A 20,647-nucleotide genomic window follows, 5' to 3' on the forward strand; every position below is an offset into this window, starting at 1 on the left:
TCTTCAACCTGTTTGCTAACCTCCTTTTATCCTATCTTCACTTTCAGATTTTAAGTACTGGATACCTGCTGTGAATAGAAATTAATATGTGTCTCATCACAAAGACATCTGTATCTTCTAGATTTATTCTTTGTTTGGGCTTTCAAAAATACTTTTATCATCCTTAAGTAGTTGTACAAAGGAGTTTCCATTTGTCAAAGCAGTTTATAAATACAGAGCATCTTGAAACATGTCACCTCTTTAAATATTCTTACCCATCCCTCCCACCCAACCTCTTCCCTTGCTTGTCTTAATTTTAGGTTATATATTGAAATTTTAGCTATTGAACAAAGCAGTTCACATGTATAATGCATCTTGATCTTTGTTAACACTACAATATTGTCACCCCTCTTCTGTCTACCTTTTCCTTTTTATTTTTCAATTCTGTGGTATATACAATGAATTCTTGCCTGCATAATCACCCCTCCCCCCTTTATTCTTTCTTTAAAAATGCCATTTTGGATCAGCTGATCTAAAATTACATCACCATTTTCTTCCTCCTGTTTTACTGTCCTTTCATCTCCACTGTATTAGATTTTAGGAGGCTCTCCATACTCACACATGACACAGTGCCTGATTCCTTCCTTTTCCCTATTTATTCCTGTAATTTTCATTGCAGTGATATTCTGAAAGAGTAGATAGCATGAAGTGTTGCTGTACTTTGCTTCTATGGAATTCTTCCAATATTGTTCATTGTACATACACCCCTCGAGACCAGCTGAACAAACTGATGGTGTGGACTCATTAATTCATGCATGGCAGTTAATTTCATATCCTTTTTATTCTTTTCCCTTGAACCTGTATATGTGAGGTGAAAATCTAGTGAAAGTAGACTTGGTTCTTCATATCAGTGCTGATCTCACTCACTATAACTTCATCTTACCTCACTACTGGTAGAGGAGGGAGGCCCTGATTTGAAGAATGCACAGCCTGAGTGACTCAGGACAAGGCATTGGAATTGGCTGTTCTGCTTTGATTCTTTAAAAGGAAATAGAGGCCATGTAAGTGTGCTTACGCATGTGTTGTACCTTTGTCACTTCTAAACCTTTAAAAAGGGCATATCACATATCAGGTTAGTTGGTCATGGGCTTCTCCAACTTGCCAGAAGTACAAGAGCTATGCAAGCTCTGTTTCCCACAGGAAGAAGAAACCTACAAGATAACTTATTATCTGAAAAGCAGTTAAAACAACCAACAGTTGAATTCAAACATTGATTATACAATAAGAGTCTGGCAATCAATTCAAACATTGATTATACAATAAGAGTCTGGCAATCAGTTGAACTTCTGATGTTTACAAATGGCAATCTGTTCATTCTACTTGGTTGCTCTCTTCCCCAAACTTCCTGGCATTATGAAGCCAGATTCAGGATTGGAAGCCCCCGATTGTGTGCTGTGGATTATGTGTAGATTGGGTGCTCTGTGGATTCTACTGATGGAGGATCCTGGGGTCAGCATCTGGCTGTCTTCTGAAGCAACCTTCACAAGGCTGCTTGCTTTTCATTTTCTACCATGAAGTTCTTACAAACCTGGTTCTGGTGAGAATTTCTACTTTTCCTGTGTGGCAGTAAAGAACTAAAGATTATTATTGAACATAAGTTTGAGTCCTGAGTGTCTAGAATGAGAATAGAAAACAACTCCCCCTGTGTGGTTCTTTTCCTTTTTCAGTTCTGTTCTGATTATGCAGTATGGTCTTGATTGGCTCTGAGGATTTCTTCGTTCAGTCATATATTTCTTCTGTCATAAGGTTGACACTCAAGTGCATTATTGTGCCCACTGAATACATTTAAGAATGTAATTGAAGGTATAATTTAAGGAAAGCATGAATAAGCATATATTATATTGCCACGTGTTTTACTATATATGTGATTTCTCTTAATGTGTCCACTCAGAACTAAGCTTTTGTAGTATGACCATCTAGAGTGTTTATCACATTCCTTTTTCCTACTGGTTATGGTCTATCTCCCTTTCCCTCACTCCACTAGATTGAAGATTGAACTTAGGGATCTCAGGCATGCTTGGTTTGCAAGCTCAAACTGGAGATCTATTATTGGAGCCATACCTCCTCCCTTTTGGCTGGTTAATTGACTTAGATATCATGGGATTTCCTTCCCCTGCTTGCTTCAACCTTCAATGCTCCAGGTCTAATCCTCCAATGTAGTTTGATTATAGGCACTAGCCACTGTCCACTATACATATATATATAATTTTTCTTTTTGTCCTTGTGAAAATTCCCCCCTGGTACTGATGAGCATGCTTTTGCCTTTATTCTCCTGTAATGATCACTTTTTCTATTTTTAGCCTCAAACCTTTTAACAACCCTGCAAATCCTCACAGTTGAAGGACAGTTGAACATAAACAGTCAATGACAGATTGACAGAAATACACTCAGGATGAAGGCTATGTGTCCATGCATGAGCAGGACTAACTTCTTTCCCTGAGGAACTGTCAATATCTCTTCTTTAGCTTTTTCTCCTAATTCAGATACTTTAGGATACAAAATATTTTCTATTTGTTGTTTACTTATTTTTTTGTTGTTGTAGAGATTGAAACCTGGGCCTCGGTCTCTATCCACAGGCTCCCTCCACCACCTCCCCCCCCAGTTTTTTTCAATGAAAAAAAGATAAATTTGTCATTAGAAATTTTTCCTTGAGCACCAGGGAAGTAAGATATAGAACTGAAATTACATCCTAAGCATTCGTACAATGCTTCTAGAATGTTGTTCATTTCTGGTCAATGCCTGGTATTTTTTTTTCCACAAAATGTACTTGGCCAGTTGACTAAATAATAAAATAATTTTCTTCTTTTTTTTTTTTTTTTTTTTTTTTTTTTTTTGGCCAGTCCTGGGCCTTGGACTCAGGGCCTGAGCACTGTCCCTGGCTTCTTCCCACTCAAGGCTAGCACTCTGCCACTTGAGCCACAGCGCCGCTTCTGGCCGTTTTCTGTATATGTGGTGCTGGGGAATCGAACCTAGGGCCTCGGGTATACCGAGGCAGGCACTCTTGCCACTAGGCTATATCCCCAGCCCCTAATTTTCTTCTTTAGAAGGAGGCAGAATTGTTTTGTGTTGCACTGCAGAAGAAACTAATTCATTTTGTCCTTTTTCTTGTTTTCTATAGATTTAGAAACTACAGAGGATACTGGTTTTTATTACATACTCTATTCTTTCTTCATTTTTAGTTTTAGTTCTTTTTTGTTAATAAGTTTAGATCACCATCCTGGAGCTCACTAGGCATTCTGCCACAACCCCTTTACATTCAAATTTTCATTTTTTTTTTTTTTTTTTTTTTTGCCAGTCCTGGGCCTGAGCACTGTCCCTGGTTTCTTTTTGCTGAAGGCTAGCACTCTACCACTTGAGCCGCAGTGCCACTTCTGGCCATTTTCTATATATGTGGTGCTGGGGAATCGAACTGAGGGCTTCATGTATTTGTGGCAAGCGCTCTTGCCACTAGCCCATATCCCCAGCTCACAATTTTCATTTTCTTATAAGAATGTTTTTTAAATCTTCGATTGGTTATTTTTATATACCTTGAGACTTCACTGAAATTAGTGACATCAATCATGACTAGTTCTGATTTTGACAAAAAAAGAGTCCACATTTTTTTTATTCTTGGTACAATGCCCTTCCCAAGAAATATTTTCACACCATCTAACCAGTAATTTTGAAATGCCTGTGCAATGATCTTAGTGGTGCAGATGGCCTCTGCCTGCTCCTCTGAGCATGGTCCTGCTCAGTTTTCCCAGAACCCACACTCATGTGATTTCAGCTAATGGCTCCCCTGTTATCTAGGAGAGCTCCTCATCTCTAAAAATCTCATCTTCATTCAAATAAATAGCTATCTGTTTGCCATTGACTCATCCTGGTAAACCTAGGTACTCAGGAGGCTGAAGTGTAAGCATCATGGTTCAAATCCAGCCCAGGTAGGAAAGTCCAAGAGACTATTATCTCCAAATAACCACAAAAACAGAAGTGGATGTATTATATTGAGTGAGTAAAGCTAAGGAACAAATCCAAGGCCCTGAATTAAAGCCCCAGGATCAACACTAAATAAAAAAATTAATAATCAAACCCATCATCACAAATAGTAATTATTATGAGTTTGTAGTAGATTTAACTAAATTTTACATAATCTAAGTCACAGAAACATCCACTTTTGTCACTTACACCGTTGTGTTCATGATAGTAACTGATTTTTTTTAATAAGTTATCCATGTTTCACCATTTTGGCATAATAATATGGACTAGGAAATTCTTTCCTATTGATGTGCTCATCAATTCAAGATACAAACAGTCCATTTGATTCCTTCACAGCTTTTTCTCCAACCAAGCTTTAAATTTCATTTTATTTGTAATGACTTAAATGTGTAAGAAAAATAAGCAGCTGTTAATATCTGAACACTATCCTGACATAGCAAGGCAACTACCAGAAATTTGGTGAGATAATTTTATCTTCAAACTTCCCAATGACTTGTCTTTGTGGGACCCAATAATCTTAGGAAGCAGCACCATCAGTCAGTGACAGTAGTGATTTGAGACAAAGACCAAAAATCTAACCACAACTTTGTTTAAGCAACCAATAAAGATATTTTTAAACCTACCAGGAAGCAACCATCCACCTCTCCAAGCTAAGCAGTGATTTACCACTTCATCACCCATTACAGGGTTAGCACTGAATGGTCTGATTTCTTATGGACACAGTTCATCAGTATCTCAAAGCACCTAGACTTACTAATTTAAGAGCTAGACTTCTTAAAATCTTCCACTTAAGCCTCCAGTTTGTACATTTTACTGGTTTATTGCAGAAAAGAGTTGCACTGATGTGTCTGCTTAGGCTGGTTTCAAGCTGTAACTCTCAGATCTCAGCCTCTAAAACGGTAGGATTATATGTGTGAGGTACCAGAGCCTGGCCTACTTCTATTTTCTCTTTTCATTTGTGAGAACTGATCAATTTTAAACAAGGTATTTGGTAGACATGAATACAATCTTATTTTCATACTATTGCTCAATTCTTTATGGTCCCTTTAGTATATCTGTCATCATCTTTTACAAAAAAAATTAGCAATCTAGCAGCTGACAAGGATTTTGAGATCACTTTATTAGCATGATGATTGATTACTCAATCAATACAAACATTCACATTTTTAACTTCCATGTCAAATTTCTAATAACCCTCTGTTAGATATCTGCAGATTGTATCCATCATGGAAATGCATGTATTCCACATGGACAAGAAATGTCGTGTCCCTTAGAAAGGCTGGATGTCAGTCAGCTTTGAACATGTTTTAAAAATGTAGGAAATAAGTGGACATTTGTTCTAATTAAGCTGTCAGTATCCATGTACCCATAAGACAGGTTCTCTACCCCCTTCCTGATCCATTTAAAGCTTACTGACCTAACTTTCTATACTATCCATCACCTATTTAGAAACTGAATGCCACATAGTAATCAATCTAGCCTAATATGTTAACTCTATCAATCAATCCATAGAAATAAATCAAGTAATTAATCACTCTAATGTAAAAACTGTAATAGATGGCAACTGATACGCTGGTATAAAAATGTAAAACAAAAGTGGAATCATGCCTGCAATTCCAGCTACTGCAGAAAGACATCTGAGGATTGAGGTTCTAAGCCGACTGGACAGAAAAGTCCATGAGACTCTTATCTCCAATTAACCAGCAATAAGCCAGAAGAGGATCTGTTGCTCAAGTGGTAGAGCCCTTGCCTTGAGCCATAAAGCTCAGGGACAGAATATAGGCTTTGAGCTCAAGCCCCAGAAAACTTTTGATACAAAAACAGTGTAAATCAGAGAACAAAAGAGAGATGATTACACCATACCAGAAGTGAGTAAAAGGCTCAGAAAGGACAAGTAGGAGGGGGGCCATTGCTCTCTGTGCTTGATGTTGATAAATAATCGTGAACAAGTACAGAAGCCATAAGTGTGCACCAGCAAAGACTGAAAGTCTTGAGGGTGAAAGCTGACCCATGGAGTCAACTTGAGGACTAAGGAGAAATCCACCAGAATTGAACAATCGACCTTGATGCTAAATAAATTTGCAAATTCCCAGCCATATACTGAGTATCACATAAAAATGGGTGGCTTTGAAATTATATGTCATAAAGCCATGTAGAATAAAGACATGGAGAATAATCTCTAAGCAACACAGAACTTCCATTCTAATAGAAGGGACATTTCCCATGTTTCATCTGAAATTTTTCATCTTGACAATAATTTCTAGTAACAATCAATTTTCTCTAATGAAATGAAATATTACAATCAGGGTGCAGTTTAAGTTGATAACAGAAAATATGCCACTTTCTAGCTCCTTTAAAATTAGAATATTGACTTGAATCTGAATACAAAGTATTAGAGAGCAATGGGAAGAAAATTAGGGTAGATTACATTCAGTTTATCACAGTGAAGAACTGAGATGTACATAGAAGTGACAAAAAGGGATCCACCCATGTAATAAGTCAGAAGCAGAAGTGATTGTTTCCAGTGCAGCTGTGATTATGGATCCAGCAGCAGTATAGATTCCACAAAAGCAGCTGAAAGGACAAGAAAACTGTCTAGTAATATATAGTCTTTGTCTTTCTCTGTCTCTCTCTCTCATTCTCTCTCTCTCTCTCTCTCTCTCTCGGAATGAAATGTGTTGATATAGGATTAAACATATATTCTTTCTTCCCCTTTCATCATTGCAATCCTGTAGGCATTGAAGTCACACCTGAATTCTACTTACAAACTTTTGTTTTCATTCTTCATCCTTCTACTTATATTCGTGCTGAAACTCAAAAGATTTGGGGTTTCCCTTCTTGTTCAGTAACACTGATAGAGAAGATAGTCACTGCGCAGATTATCAAATTTACCTGAGTTCTTATTCACAGACACTGCTGCCCAGAAACACCAAAGGAATCCCAGAGTTACAAGTAATCAGGGAAGCAAATACTGATGTGAGCATTAGGCATATGCAATACTTCTAACAAAATCTTACACCCTTCTTTTTTTCCAATCAAGGATTCCTTTGCGGCTCCTTGGTCTTCCAGGTGGAAGACCTCCAATAAACAGCACCTCTAGGACTTATGGTCTCTTATTTCCAGTGTATAACAATTCCCCTGGTTTTAATATGTCACAAATTTAATACTGAAAATTACAAATGGCTAGATAGCTATTCATTTTTAAACACAGACACATACTTCCACAGACTTGAGCAGTGATATTAGGAGTAAGGACTTTATGCATTGGGCTCAGCAAATAATATCTACAAGTTTGAAAATTCTGCCTCAGTGGCTTCCTTCTCTGTTCAAATAGGAAATAAGGAGATTACATACAAAATGAACTTGAATGTATCAGGAATGAAGCATTCCCTGGCTTGTACTTAGGACTCCATATAACATAGAAGATGAAGATGGGAACTGACAGGAAAGAGGCTGGAAAGAAAATAGCCCCAGACAGGAGGAGAAGAAGGACAGAGCTGGTTTCCAGTACCAGAGGTGTCTCATTCTTTGAAAGACAAGAACCAAAATAAAATGTAAGATAAACTTCCATTGTAATAAGCTCTGCTTACACTTAAAGAGTCCCAGGACTAGTCCTCCTAATATTTTCCCTGCTTCTTCTAAAGGTTTCAGAAGTCATAAACACAACAACAGGTGTAGCACCATGTCTCCTCTAAAACCTATTTTTGTTACAGCAGCAGATCTGAAAAACAGCTTACATAAATCAGGTTGGACATGTTTTGAACAGTTGTCTCCATTCTAACGTACTTTTTAAGAACATTGTCCTCTTACAGAGTAGATTCTATTTGGCACTAAAACACCAAAACAAAGGAAGTGCTGCATAAAAATCAGTATCTTCAATGGAATGTCAAACAATAGAAGATTAGTGTACTAACCAAAAACAAAACAGAAAGAAATGAATGTTTTTGTCAAATACTCTTTATTTCAAAGAAAATAAACAGATCAAAGATGAGGGAAATACAGAGTAAGGTGACTTTTTGGATGAGATGAAATGGAAAGTTCTGTTCCAGCCAACAGGAATGTGGTAAAAGCAGCACATGTCTTCATGCTCAGCCATGTACTATAACAAAGAGAAAATAAACAATTGTATGAAGTTTCTATGCAAGAATGAAGAAGGAGGCCTAACTCCTCAGGATCTTAATTCACACTAACAACTTTGAAATGTCATTAAATTCAAATGAAATCCCAAGGAATACGAGTTTCAAGTTTGAAAATAATAGAGCATGATTTTTTATCTGTCATATTTGGATATACATCTTCTCATGGACAATGAGTAAACTGGGATGTGACAGAGTTTACCAAGGGCCCAGTTCCATAGTAATATCAACCATAGTTTGGCACAACATGGTCTAGCTTCTTCTAAAATACAGAGATCCGTGCTTTCCCACAGTCTGGGCCACAGAGACCAGTGAGTAAGATTTCAGTAACTAGCCGAGAAATGGAAAACAGGAAAGAAATATCTTGATTCCCATGAACTCAAACATGTGAATGGAATTCTGGATATTTTCTCACTGCCCATATGCCCAAGATAAGTTTATCATTATAAAATTCAATTTCCTAAATTTTACAATGTTTGCTTTGTAGATTTCCCGTGAGATATTATAACATAGAACACGTGTAAATTTCATAGCACAGTGATCAACATGCATGTAGAATGTAAAGTTTTATATTTAAAGTTACCTGAAAATTGGAGAGCAAAAGGAAATGAAGCTAGAATACAAAATGTACCTGGAAACTGAAAATATCTCAAAATTTCGCAAAATAAAACTCAAATCAGCTATCCTGGGAGGCCCTCCTTTCAAACTGTTTTCTGTTTTGGAATATTGTCTAACAGGAACAGAATTTCCATTTACAAAGAGGAACATAAGTAGTAACACATTAGCATTGCTGCAAGTTAGCAAATCTTGTCCAGGCCAACAGTCAGCTTCTGACTGGCATCTCTACTCTCCTTGCTGATAGGATCCCACAGGGCAAACTCACTTCAGTCGTGAGAGCTGTTGAACACATTTCCCCAGAATGGACAAGCATACATGAATCCTGAGAAATCTTTCGGCTGAGGAACCTGATTAAACATTCCCACATTGATGCCACATTGTCTCTTTGTATTTTGGCATTTTCTTTAATCTTAATTTCCTTATTTATCTTAAGTGCAATTAGCCACTCTACAAAAAGAAAAAAGAATTGCAATTTTTGCTCATTTGTGTTAAGAAAAACACAGAAACAAAAACCACAAAAGTCGTGAAAATAGAGGAAAAATACAAAGGAGTGGGAATCATAAGAAAATAGCAAATGATAGAAAGGATAGAATAATGCTGGGGTGACTATTATAATAGAATGGACAGAATGAAACTCTTTATTGGATAAAATTAAGATATACCAAAACACATGAAATTACCTGGTGCCAGTGGCTCATGCCTCTAATCTTAGCTACTCAGCTGGATATTATCCAGAGAATTGGTATTTGAAGTCACCCTGTTAATAAAGTCCATAAGACTTTCTTTCCAAAATAACCAGCAAATCTAAACTGGAGTTACAGATTACATGATAAAGAATCAGAGGAGGGAGAAATACAGGCCTGAGCTGCCAGCTTGAACTAATTATGTAAATGAACTATGTAACCTGGCTTCATGTCACCTCTTTTCATCAGTTTGATTTAGACACAACCAGGGACTTAACCATAGAACGGTTGTTTCTGGCATCTTTGGCACATCTGAACCCACAAACCATCCAAGGGCAGGTATCTCAATGTACAAATAACCCAGTCTTCCACTCAAGTAAGAATTATACTTACTGCCAAAGAACAACATATTAAAAACTTCCAGCAACAGAAGCAATGCCAGATTCTCATGAAGATCAGGAAATAAACATAAAAAATATCCAATTCTTTTTTTTTATTGTCAAAGTGAAGTACAGAGGGGTTACAGATTCATATGTAAGGCAGTGAGTACATTTCTTGTTCAACTTGTTACTTCCCCCCTCATTTTCCCCTACATCCCCCCTCCCCCTTTCCCTCTCCCCTCATAGTTTACACAGTTAGTTTACACCAAATGGTTTTGTAAGTATTGCTTTTGGAAGGGTTTGTCTTTTTATCCTTTGTCTCTCAATTTTGATATTCCCTTTCCCTTCCCTAGTTCTAATACCCGTATATACAGTATACAGGGTATTCAGATGAGATACAATTCCAAGACAAAGCTAGATATTGAGAATAGGACTCCAGATTATAATACAATAGGTTCAAAGAGCACCAATCAGGAGTTGCCAGGTAACAGTCCATTTAATCTGGAGGGTTTTGTTTGGTGGATTGGTTTGGTGTTGATACTGATACTGGGGCTTGAACTCAGGCCCTGGGTGCTGTCTCTGAGCTTTTTTGCTCAGGCTAGCATTCTGAAACTTTATCCAGAGCTTCAATTTTGCCCCTTTTTAATTATTTGTTTGTTTTGGTACTTAATTGGAGATAAGATTCTTACACACCACAGACCTTCCTACCCAGCTGCCTTCCAGCCTCCAGCCTCAACCTTCTGGGTAGCTAGGATTCCATAGGTTAGCCACCAACACCAGGAAAAAACTTTCCAGTTCATAATTGGAAATGAGGCACAAATTAAGCAAGAGACTCAGCTACTCATCCAGAGGCTATATGGAAATGGTATGCCTTCAAATCCTTGATTCTGTATAAGTAATGCAAATTGTGTATAAAGAATGCAAATACTCTTGGTTAACTAAGCCTGATCAAGAAGGAAGCAAGGTAGAATGAAGACTAAGAAGTGTAAAGTCAGGGGAAAACCAAGACGGGAAAGGTGAGAAGGTAGAGGGGAAGCAATAGGGAGTGAGCAAATGAGAAAGTGAAGGTAGAGTAGAATTCAGGCAGAGGAAAAACAGAGCAGATTACAGTGAAGGAAAGGGAACAGAAGATAGGGTTAGTTGAAGGCTGGGTATAGTGAAGGCAGAGGAAACTGGAGGCATGATAAAGTGAGGGCAGAGTAGAACCAGAGTAGCTGAGAGTGGAGTACAAGAGAGGAAAGGTATTGGAAAAATGCTTTATTTCTCAGATAACATTGAAACAGAGGACACATTTTGGGGGACTTGCATATGGATGTTTGATATTATGTGGGGTTCTGCATAGAATAGTATTGATTTGTATACTTTTGTCCCTGATATGTCATTTTTCTATGTGAGATGTCATTTGTCAGTTTGCTGGATTGAGGTTTATTTGTCTTATTTCATACTGCCTACTGAATTAGTTATGAGATTTCTGGGTCCTATACAAAATCCTTTTGCTGGTTAGAAGAAAACACTAAGAAAGTCCTCAAAACCTACTGGTTAATCCTATGCTGTGCTAGCTGTTAGCAGTTGTTGTCCTCTCTCTCAATTGTAAAAGTAAAACATCAGAATAAATCTGTATCAGGAAATAGATGATTTTGGTGAAATGTACCTGACCATTGAAACCTGGTATTGTAGTATATTCATACAAAGAAATTCCTTTACCTAATATTACACTCAAAACCATTGCCTTATTTACCAAAATTAAGGTATATTAGGAAAACATAGAAAAAGTCCAATAATTTAAAAAGCACAAAGATATATTAGAAATAATGCAGTTTCTTCAGTAGGTGGTCTACACAATGCAAAATCAACCCAGTCCATGACAATGCTTACAACTATGATTTATTTGAAAGAAGATTAAAATGATCAGCCAGAGTAGGAAAAAGGTAGGTTGTTGGGTGACATTAGATGAGAAAATGCTCTGGTCAAGTATAGAAGAACAAATCTACAAGCTGCAAGTATCTTCATTTCTAATACAATACTTTGTCTACTAAGATCCACTAATACAGTACTTTGTCTACTAAGATCCATAGTTTGATATCAAGGGTGCAATTGAAAATGGGATGTCAAGATGATGAAGAATATGTCCCACTCCAGAATCTGAATGAGGACTGAAAACAATCAGGTGACACTGAATTCAGTGGACTCACCTTAAACTCAAGAGAAAATAAACCAAAACTGAAAACTAGAAATGAATTCACAGATTCTCAAACTATTGTGAATATCAGACAAATATATAATCAATGAGAGGCCTTATCCTAAACCATTTCTACTTTTAAATAATCTTAAAAAAACAGAATTTCTTTTTAAAAGATTCCAATGATTCATGGAGAAATTGTTTATTTCAATAATTTATGCTAAAGATAATTTTTTCTCTGATGTCAATATTATAAAAATGATGCAGGGAAAATTGATGCTCGGTTCCAATGATGTATACTTGTAATCATGGCTACTCAGGAGGCTGAGATATGAGAATTGTGCTTTAAAACTAGGAAAGACTGTGAGACTTATTTTCAATTAGACACCAAAAAGCCAGAAATAGAGCTATGCTTCAAGTGGTAGAGTACTAGCCCTGAGCAAAAAAGCTGAGAGACAGTCCTCAAGCCCTGGGGCCAGCATGCACTCTCGCATACATACACACACACACACACACACACACACACACACACATACACATACACAAACACTAGCTCACAAACTGCAACTTCTTGCACAAAAAAAAGTGATACCTCACAAACTGCAACCTCTGGATCCTTTTAAATTTATGTATTCACTTTTTTTCTAACACATAAATTAGACAACAATGAATAGAAGACCAGGTAGATTTCCTAAAATCTCTCTCTCTCTCTCTCTGTCTCTCTCTCTCTCTCTGACCCATAGTTTTCTGTCACAATGGAAATGAAGAGTATCTAAGAGCCATATAAAGGACAAATTCAACAATTCTTACCTACAATAATGACATGCCCCAAAAGCTTGAATTTTTTAGATGGAGCTGAATTTTCAGAGGTGTCAGCAATAGAATCATCTGCAGGAGCCTCTGAAATGAGGAGCAATGTGTCAGGCGATGCAATGTTTCTCTAAAGAAATAAAATGGAAGAAGATCTAACAATCAAATAAAATAGTCACCAATAATACAGTAGTATGAGTGGGAACTAGGAATCAAGGGCAGAAGGGTAGATGGATGAAACAAGGAAGGAGGGGAATATAATCATATAATTCAATGCAGGTTCTACAAAATTAAGAAAACTGAGAGAGGTGTGGAATTGGGAGAAATAGGTTGAAAGATGAAAGGGGTGAATTGGATTAACATTCACTGTACTCATATTCTCCATCACTCAAGGGCAACTCTTTGTACAACTACTTAAAGATAAAAATAAATTTGAGCTGGACATTAGTGGCTCATACCTGTAATCCTAGCTACTAAGGATGCTGAGATAAGAGGATCACAGTTCAAAGCCAGCCCTGAGAGGAAGTCCTTAAGATTCTCATCTCCAATTAATCACAGAAAAAATGCAGGTGGTCCTAGAGTGATAGCCTTGAGAAAAAGGAGGTTAGAGACCATGCTCAGGCCCAGACTTCAAGGTCCAGGACCAGCTAAATGAATAAATGAATGAATAAATAAATAAATAAATTTTATGCCAAGAATTGAAATGATACATGTTTCAGACAGGAATAAACATTCATTCCTCCTACAGTCCTGTCATCAATGTGGTCACATCTTCATTCTTCCCACAAAATTCCTCGATTCCTCATCTTAGATCCCATATCCTCACCAAGAATTTGGGGGTCACTCCTTGGACCATGACACAAAGGAGACAGGAAAGCATTTTGTTCCAGGCAGGAGCAAAGAAGATCAAATACAACTAGGTTGTTGTTCACAGACAAAGCTGCTCAGAAGCAACAAGGAAATCCCACGTCCACTACTTCACTGTAAACTCAGAAAAAGGAAATTAACACTGATGTAGACACATACACAATTGCTGACAGCAAACCTTAGAGCCATCCTTCTTTGCTCTCTTCTGTTTTCTTTTCTTTTTCTTTTTTTTTTAAAGCTGGTCTTAGGATTAGTCCTCAGAGCCTGAATTCTGTTCAGTAGCTTTTGTGCTCAACTCTTACACTCTACCACTTGAGCCACAACTCTACCTGTGATTTTGCATGGTTAATTGGAGATAAGTACCTCACAGAAATGTCATTCCTGTGTTGCCTTGGAACCTCGGTCCTCAGTTCTCAGTTTCTTGAGTAGATAAGATTTTATGGTGAGCCACAGGCATCCAAACTCAAAATATCCTTCTTTAAGATCATAGTATCATCTTGGTCCCTACCTTTCCAGGTGGTTGCATCTCCTCATAAAACAGCATCTACAGAAATAGTTAATTATCTCTTAATTCTGACAAGTGGAAAGTCCTCAGCTTTAATGGACATGCCACATATCCAGATCTTCTAAGAAAAAAGAACCCACACATATTCATAAAAGTGCTCAAGCAACTGTCAGGACTCATGGTTGTGCCACATGGTGAAGAATAATGAATAATACCTACAGATTTATAACTCTATGTCCATGGCTTCCTTTTCTATGTGGGTATGTAAGAAATAAGATTATCTACACTCAAAATGAACTTGAACATCAGGAATGTAGCTTTCCCTGGTGTTGCATACAAGACCCTTTGATTTAGAATATGCACACAGAATCTCACATGGATAGGAGATGGTGACAGAAGAAAGGAGTAGAAGGGAAGAGCAGATTTTCAGTACCTGCTGTTTCAAAGGAAGCATCTGTTGTCTCATTCTCTAGAAGACAAAAACAAAAAGAAGATGTAAGGTGGTCATTTTCAGAGGGAATATACAAGGTGGCCAATACTGGAGATGTTCACACATGGAAAGCCTTCATCCTGAGTGGACACATTGAAGATAAGGCAGATGCCCACATGAGGGAAATGTGGTCCTCTTCACTTCCTGAAATAAACCACCGATTATCTTCTCAATCAATTTTAATTACAGTAGTTAGCACTCAAGAGCCAAGCTGACAATGAGGAAAACACCTGACTGACTGTATTAGACAATCTGTATCCTGTGTCAGTCATCGTAATAGTCACCTAGAGATGGAATCAGATACACACAATGGGTCAAGAACTGACAGTATTCTAGGAACTTCTAGATACAGAGACCCAGACATGGTATTTTTTTTCTTTTTTATACCCCAAAACTGACATTCAAGTGAGAACTTTTACTTACAACTAGAAACCAGGATGGTAGAAACTCCCAGCAATACAATGAGTGCCAAGAACTTCGTGGTGCTGAGTTGAATAGCATGAATCACATACAAGAAAACTAGTACCAGTTGAAGGCAAGGTGCTGACACCAGGACTCAAAATCTGAATTATATTGGTTGAGTTTACCAAACAGGAATTGCCAGTGAGAATCTGGATAGCTACTACCAGGAAACATTGATGCCCAGTAAACAGGAAGTAATCAAGAGCACAGCCAGAATCAGTTGTCATGACTTTCATTCCTTGACTCTGATGATGCATACTTCATTTCAAAGATCTCCTATTTTAACTATGTCCCAGACAATCAATTTTCCTCTAGTTTTGTGTGGTTTTGTTTTTGTCCTGTGTAAAATGAAGCTCCAACATCATCACTTCTTAGAAATTGAAGATGACCCAGACCAATCTCCCTGATCTATGAACTACTCCCTCCAAAGTTACCCCAATTCATAATCTTGTAAGCTTTCAGCACCATAAGTCTTCCATGGGAATCTTGGGATAGAGCAGCAAGGTCAAGAGACCAGCCTTTCCAGGTCAGTCTGTTGCCTGCATCCATCTGGGATTTCCCTCCTGGACCTGTGGAGGAGCTCATCTGTCCTCAGGCAGAGGAATTCCAATAACTCTAGAGAGTCAAATCTGAGCTCATTGCATTAAGACATTCTTGGGTAAAAATACAAAATCAAAAAATAAAAAGTAAAAGACCATTTATAAATTGCTGCATTCATGAATTTATTTTATTCATTCCAAAATACTACTGAAAAAGCATTACCATGTGCCAAGAACACTGAAAAACAAAAATGAGCAAAGACTGTCAACATTCCTGTAAAGGGAACATTTGAGCAGAGAAGAGAGCTGACAACACCACTGGGCTGTTGCATTCTAGTTCATTTCAAAGGAGACAGTGAGCACACATGAACCACGGTTTTCCAGGGATCCTTGCTGCTCTTTGCTAGAGCTCAGAACTGCACCAAACCACTTGTCCTTTGTGAGAAATGGGCTCAACATATTAAGTAAAAACAAGAAAAGAACTTCACTTCACATCACATTCCAGTATGGGTCCCAGCCAGGGCCCTAAAGAGAAGTGCACTTCTGTCTGGAATATACAGAGTAAGAGGGAATTATCTTCATTCTAAAGGCTTGCACTCAGTTCTCTGTTTAAATAATTAAGTGATCCAAACAGCTTGATAGTGCCATAAACATAGGCCAGAGATGCAACGGAACAGAATAAAAGACCCAGAAATGGATGAACGAACCTATTCATCTCATATTCGATAAGGGAGCCCAAAACAATAAGTGATATTCTTGTTGATACAAACCATACCTTTTCTTATGTTAAAAAGACCTCTGTCAGCCAGACACCAGTGGCTATCACCTGCAATTCTAGCTACTAAGGAGTCTGAGGTCTCGGGATCACAGTTCAAAGCCAGCCCAGTCAGGACAGTCCACAAGACTCTGGTGCCCAATAAACCACTCAGAAAAAGCTGGAAATGGCACCATGGCTCAAGTGGTAGAGTACTAGCCTTGAGCACATAGAAACTCAGGGAGCCTGCCCAGGCCCTCAGTTCAAGCCTCAGGACCAGACTCTCAAAAAAGAAAAGAAAAGAAAAAAAGCAAGAGACCTCTGTCATTCTGAGAAAGCATTGAAAATACATTGGCATTTTTACTAGAAATTCTCCCAGATCGCACCAGAAGCTTCACTTGCAAGAACTTGTGTTATGCCTAGATTTCCGGTCCCCAAAGACCACCAAGGAGCCTATACAGATGCAAACACATGAAAGTCTTTACTGCAAGCTGGAGGGAGCTTGGACTCCCAACTGTCAGTCACTGACGCAGTGGATCTGGATTGAGAGTCCCAACCCTGAGATAGGCAGGGTTTTTTATCTCAATTCTCAGCTTCTTCGCTTCTGTCTGTGCTTTTTCCCACTTAGTTGGGAAAGCTTCCATCCATCTTGAAAAAGTGTCTACAAAAGCTAGCACCTTAGACAAATTGGGCACTTTTTGGTGGCCTGGAGACCCCACAAAAATAACCTGTTGATAAACCTTTAGCCACTCCCTACCTGCCACGAATTCAGTGCGTCTAGTGCCTGAGGCTTCTTTGAGAAGGGAAGGTTGAAGTGGAAGTACAGCAGGAGGAGAAGGGGGATCCCTAATTTATCCTGCCTCATCTTTTAAAGGGAGTTGAGGGGCAAAGATCATTCATCTTCTGTAACTTCTTCAGGCTGGCTCAGGGGTGTTGAACTTACCTAGCAAGGAACCTATAACCTTAGTCTATTTTACCAAGAGGCGGCAAGATTAGATGTCTATTAGGAGCTTTACTCCAAACTGTAAACTACATTTAACATTTAACTTTTAACAACTATACAGACTTATTTGGGCTATAGCAGTGTAGCCTTTTAACATTTTAGTTTGCAAAAGCATTTTCCTGACTGGCTGGGGAAACTGATCTCTGATAACCTAACAATACCTAAATTACCTTTGTAGGCCTCAGGTAGGTCTCCATAAAGACACAATCTCAGGTCCACAAGTTTCCTTTCCTGAACAGATATGCCAACTCAGAATTTTCACTGCCAGTTAGGGCTTTGAACAGATGCAGGTGGTTGGGTTTTTAAACTACTCCCTATTGGACAATCTTAGCTTTACTACCCATTATCACTGATGACTGGCAAGTTCCTGCCCAGTAGATAGACATGGATATTAAAAAGGCATGCTTACAAACTATTCATCTAGGACCTCCTGGCTCTGATTAACTTTTGAAGGGCCAAGCACACATGACTCTAGGATCTGACATCAGCTCTGCCATCCAAGCTGTGGCTTACTGCCTCTGAATGCTCCATCACTTTTGTCCCAGGAGTGAATTTTCCATTCTGAGGTAAATGCACCTTAGGCATTTCTCTTGATCCGTCGCTGGACTTGGACTCAGGGCCTTGTTGGGGATTCAGTTTCTGCCATGAAGGGGGAAGGGCACAGAGCCCCCAAGACGCTGCCCTTCCCCGCCAGCTCTGGGGTAGTGTGGGAGGAAGTTCCTCCCACCTTCTGGCCTCAACCAGAAGAGAAAGCCTCCGCCCCTTGGGAGGTGAACATGTGCGTGCCACCATGATGGGGTTGTCCTGCCCACAAAGGAAGTTTCGTGATGTCACCTGATGGACATGGTCCTTAGCCTATGACTGGCCCTTTGGCCAGCCCCCTTTCTTTCCCGCCATTACTTCTATAAAAGTGCCTTTCCCTATTAAAGTTTTTGAGACGCATCCCACCACCGCAGCGTGTCCCTGATGCCTTCCTTTTCGCCCCCACTATTGGTAACATGTGAGGGGACTGGGGGGCGGGGAGGCTTCAGCAACCTTTCCTCAACTTAGCGCAGGTCCATGGGAGTACGCCTTTGGCCTTCCGCCGGCGGAGGGCAAGGCCAAGTGCTCTTTCATAGATTTCAGGATTCACCATTCTCCCCGTGGGATTGGGGAGAAGGGGATTCTTCAGATCCCGACAGGGCCTGAGTGCTGTTGCTCAGCTCTCCAGTTCAAGGCTAGCACTCTGCCACTTTGAGCTCCACACAACTCTGTTTCCAGAACTATGATGGCTGATTAGAGATGGAGACTCTCACAGGGAACTTCCTCTGCCAAGGCTGGCTTCGAACCGCAGTTTTCAGATCAGTGAGTCTTACAAAAGTCCACTTTACTCCAATTAAAGCAACAAGATGGTCCACACAGAAGTAGTTTTTAAGCATGTTCTTACCTGGAACTTATTAAGGTACAAAGTTACATTTGATAAACTTGTAAGAATCATCTGTCCTTTACTATAGTCCTACCTGGAAACTGTTATAAAACCTTCAAGGCAAACTGGAATAGCAATTAAACAATCATTTTGTCAGCCTTAATTGTTTATTTTGTCCAATTTAAAACAAACATTTAGAACAACTTTATTTTCAAATCTCATATCTAGAAATACATTCCTGATTTTTTTTTAAAGTCTAACATTAGCCTCTGTTTTAACATTTACACTTTAGCTTTCAATTGTATTTGAAGAACTCTGAAATCTGGAGGCACTGTTCACAGTCCATTGCCTCAGGGTGGCTAGCTTAAAAAGGGCTGTTTTTTTTTTTTTCCTGCCGTCTTAGTTACTGCCTAGAACACCTCTGAACTCAAATGACAGTTTTCCCTTAATGTAAGAATTACAAGTACCAGAATTACAAACACAAGAATCCAGACTTAGCATCTTTGTCCTTTTTTTTTAAAGATACATCCAAATTGCAACATAGCCTAGAAATCAAATAACATTGTACAGATAAACTTTTAACTCTCTATTGAAAACTTAAAAAAAAAATTTTAAACCTCCCAAGGGGCAGTTTTAGATTTCAATAGCATCATCACATCACCTATTTTACCATCAGGGTTTTATGTCCACCTCTAAAGAAAAGATACAGGACAAAGAAAAGCCTCCATTTGCCCATACTACAGAATGGGCATATACCCATCCTATTCCTTGGGGCTTGATGAATTGCCTCTGTGTCAGCTTACTCTTTTTTTCACTGTGTGTGGACTCCCCCCAGGGCCTGTCCTACCACATGAACAGGCTGAACTGCACCTTTGCCAGATCACCCCTCACTCCTAAGGATAGGCACACAGGCTCATCCTAAGTTTTTCTGTCTTCTTTTTTTCCCCTATCTCTAACTGAGAAACCTAAGCAATTTTTTAACAGTGATAAACAAACATTAATATCCAAATTTCTAACATTTAGTCCCGAGTTTTAACAGTAGAGGAAAATAAATTTCACATTCCCAATGTCTTTTGCTAAACAAAATAACTTGATTACAGTGTAAATATCCTTAAACATTAAGATACCAGATGTTTAAAACTGAAAATTAAAGAATCCTTAGATATCTTTTAACTGTTTTTTTTTTAACTATGCACTAATTCTTTAAAATATTTGATAAGGCCCAAATCTGATGACCTTTGAGTTTAAACTTAAACTCACCCATCTTCACATTAGACTGGCAGTTTTAATCTTGAACATGTTCACACTCACACATGCACACACATACAAAAGTAAAGGATCTTAAAGCGCACAAAATGAATATTGGCCGTACATTTTCCAGTGGCACGAGGTATTTATGCCAATCTTACTCTTGCAATAACCATCCAAGATTTAAGACAAAATTCTTAACAAATGACTTTAGCATTTTCCAGCCTCATTTACCAGGCCTTGTTAGTTTTAGCAAGTCATTTTAGCACACTAAATACTTTTCTGCTGAAGATAGCTGGAAGGGGGTTCCGTGGGCTAGGTAGGACTCAGCCCAATTTTGACTAGAGCATTTTACAGATCGATTGACCTTTAAATACATTCATTTGGAAGAAAATGGTTACTTGAAGATGATTCCTCTTCCCCTTGGTCCTCCAGATTTTGGGGGACCTAGGGAAGCTGTTTGGAACTCTATACCAGCAGAGGCCGCGTGTCCCATGTCTTCCTTGGAAGCTGTTCCTGAGGGGATAGAAAGGGCCTTAACCAGGAACGGGGAG

General features: G+C 38.7%; 1 long non-coding RNA gene across 1 annotated transcript; it reads right to left on the minus strand.

Moving 5' to 3' along the window:
* Positions 1-2,347: 2,347 nt before the first annotated feature.
* On the minus strand, positions 2,348-19,648 carry LOC125354606. Its single transcript, XR_007211512.1, has 3 exons — positions 19,443-19,648; positions 12,648-12,654; positions 2,348-2,359 (listed from the first exon to the last, which is right to left on the minus strand). It is a non-coding gene; the product is annotated as an uncharacterized LOC125354606 (long non-coding RNA).
* Between the last annotated feature and the right edge of the window lie 999 nt (positions 19,649-20,647).

This window comes from Perognathus longimembris, chromosome 1 (assembly GCF_023159225.1).
Source record: "Perognathus longimembris pacificus isolate PPM17 chromosome 1, ASM2315922v1, whole genome shotgun sequence".
Classification (NCBI taxonomy): Eukaryota; Metazoa; Chordata; class Mammalia; order Rodentia; family Heteromyidae; genus Perognathus; species Perognathus longimembris.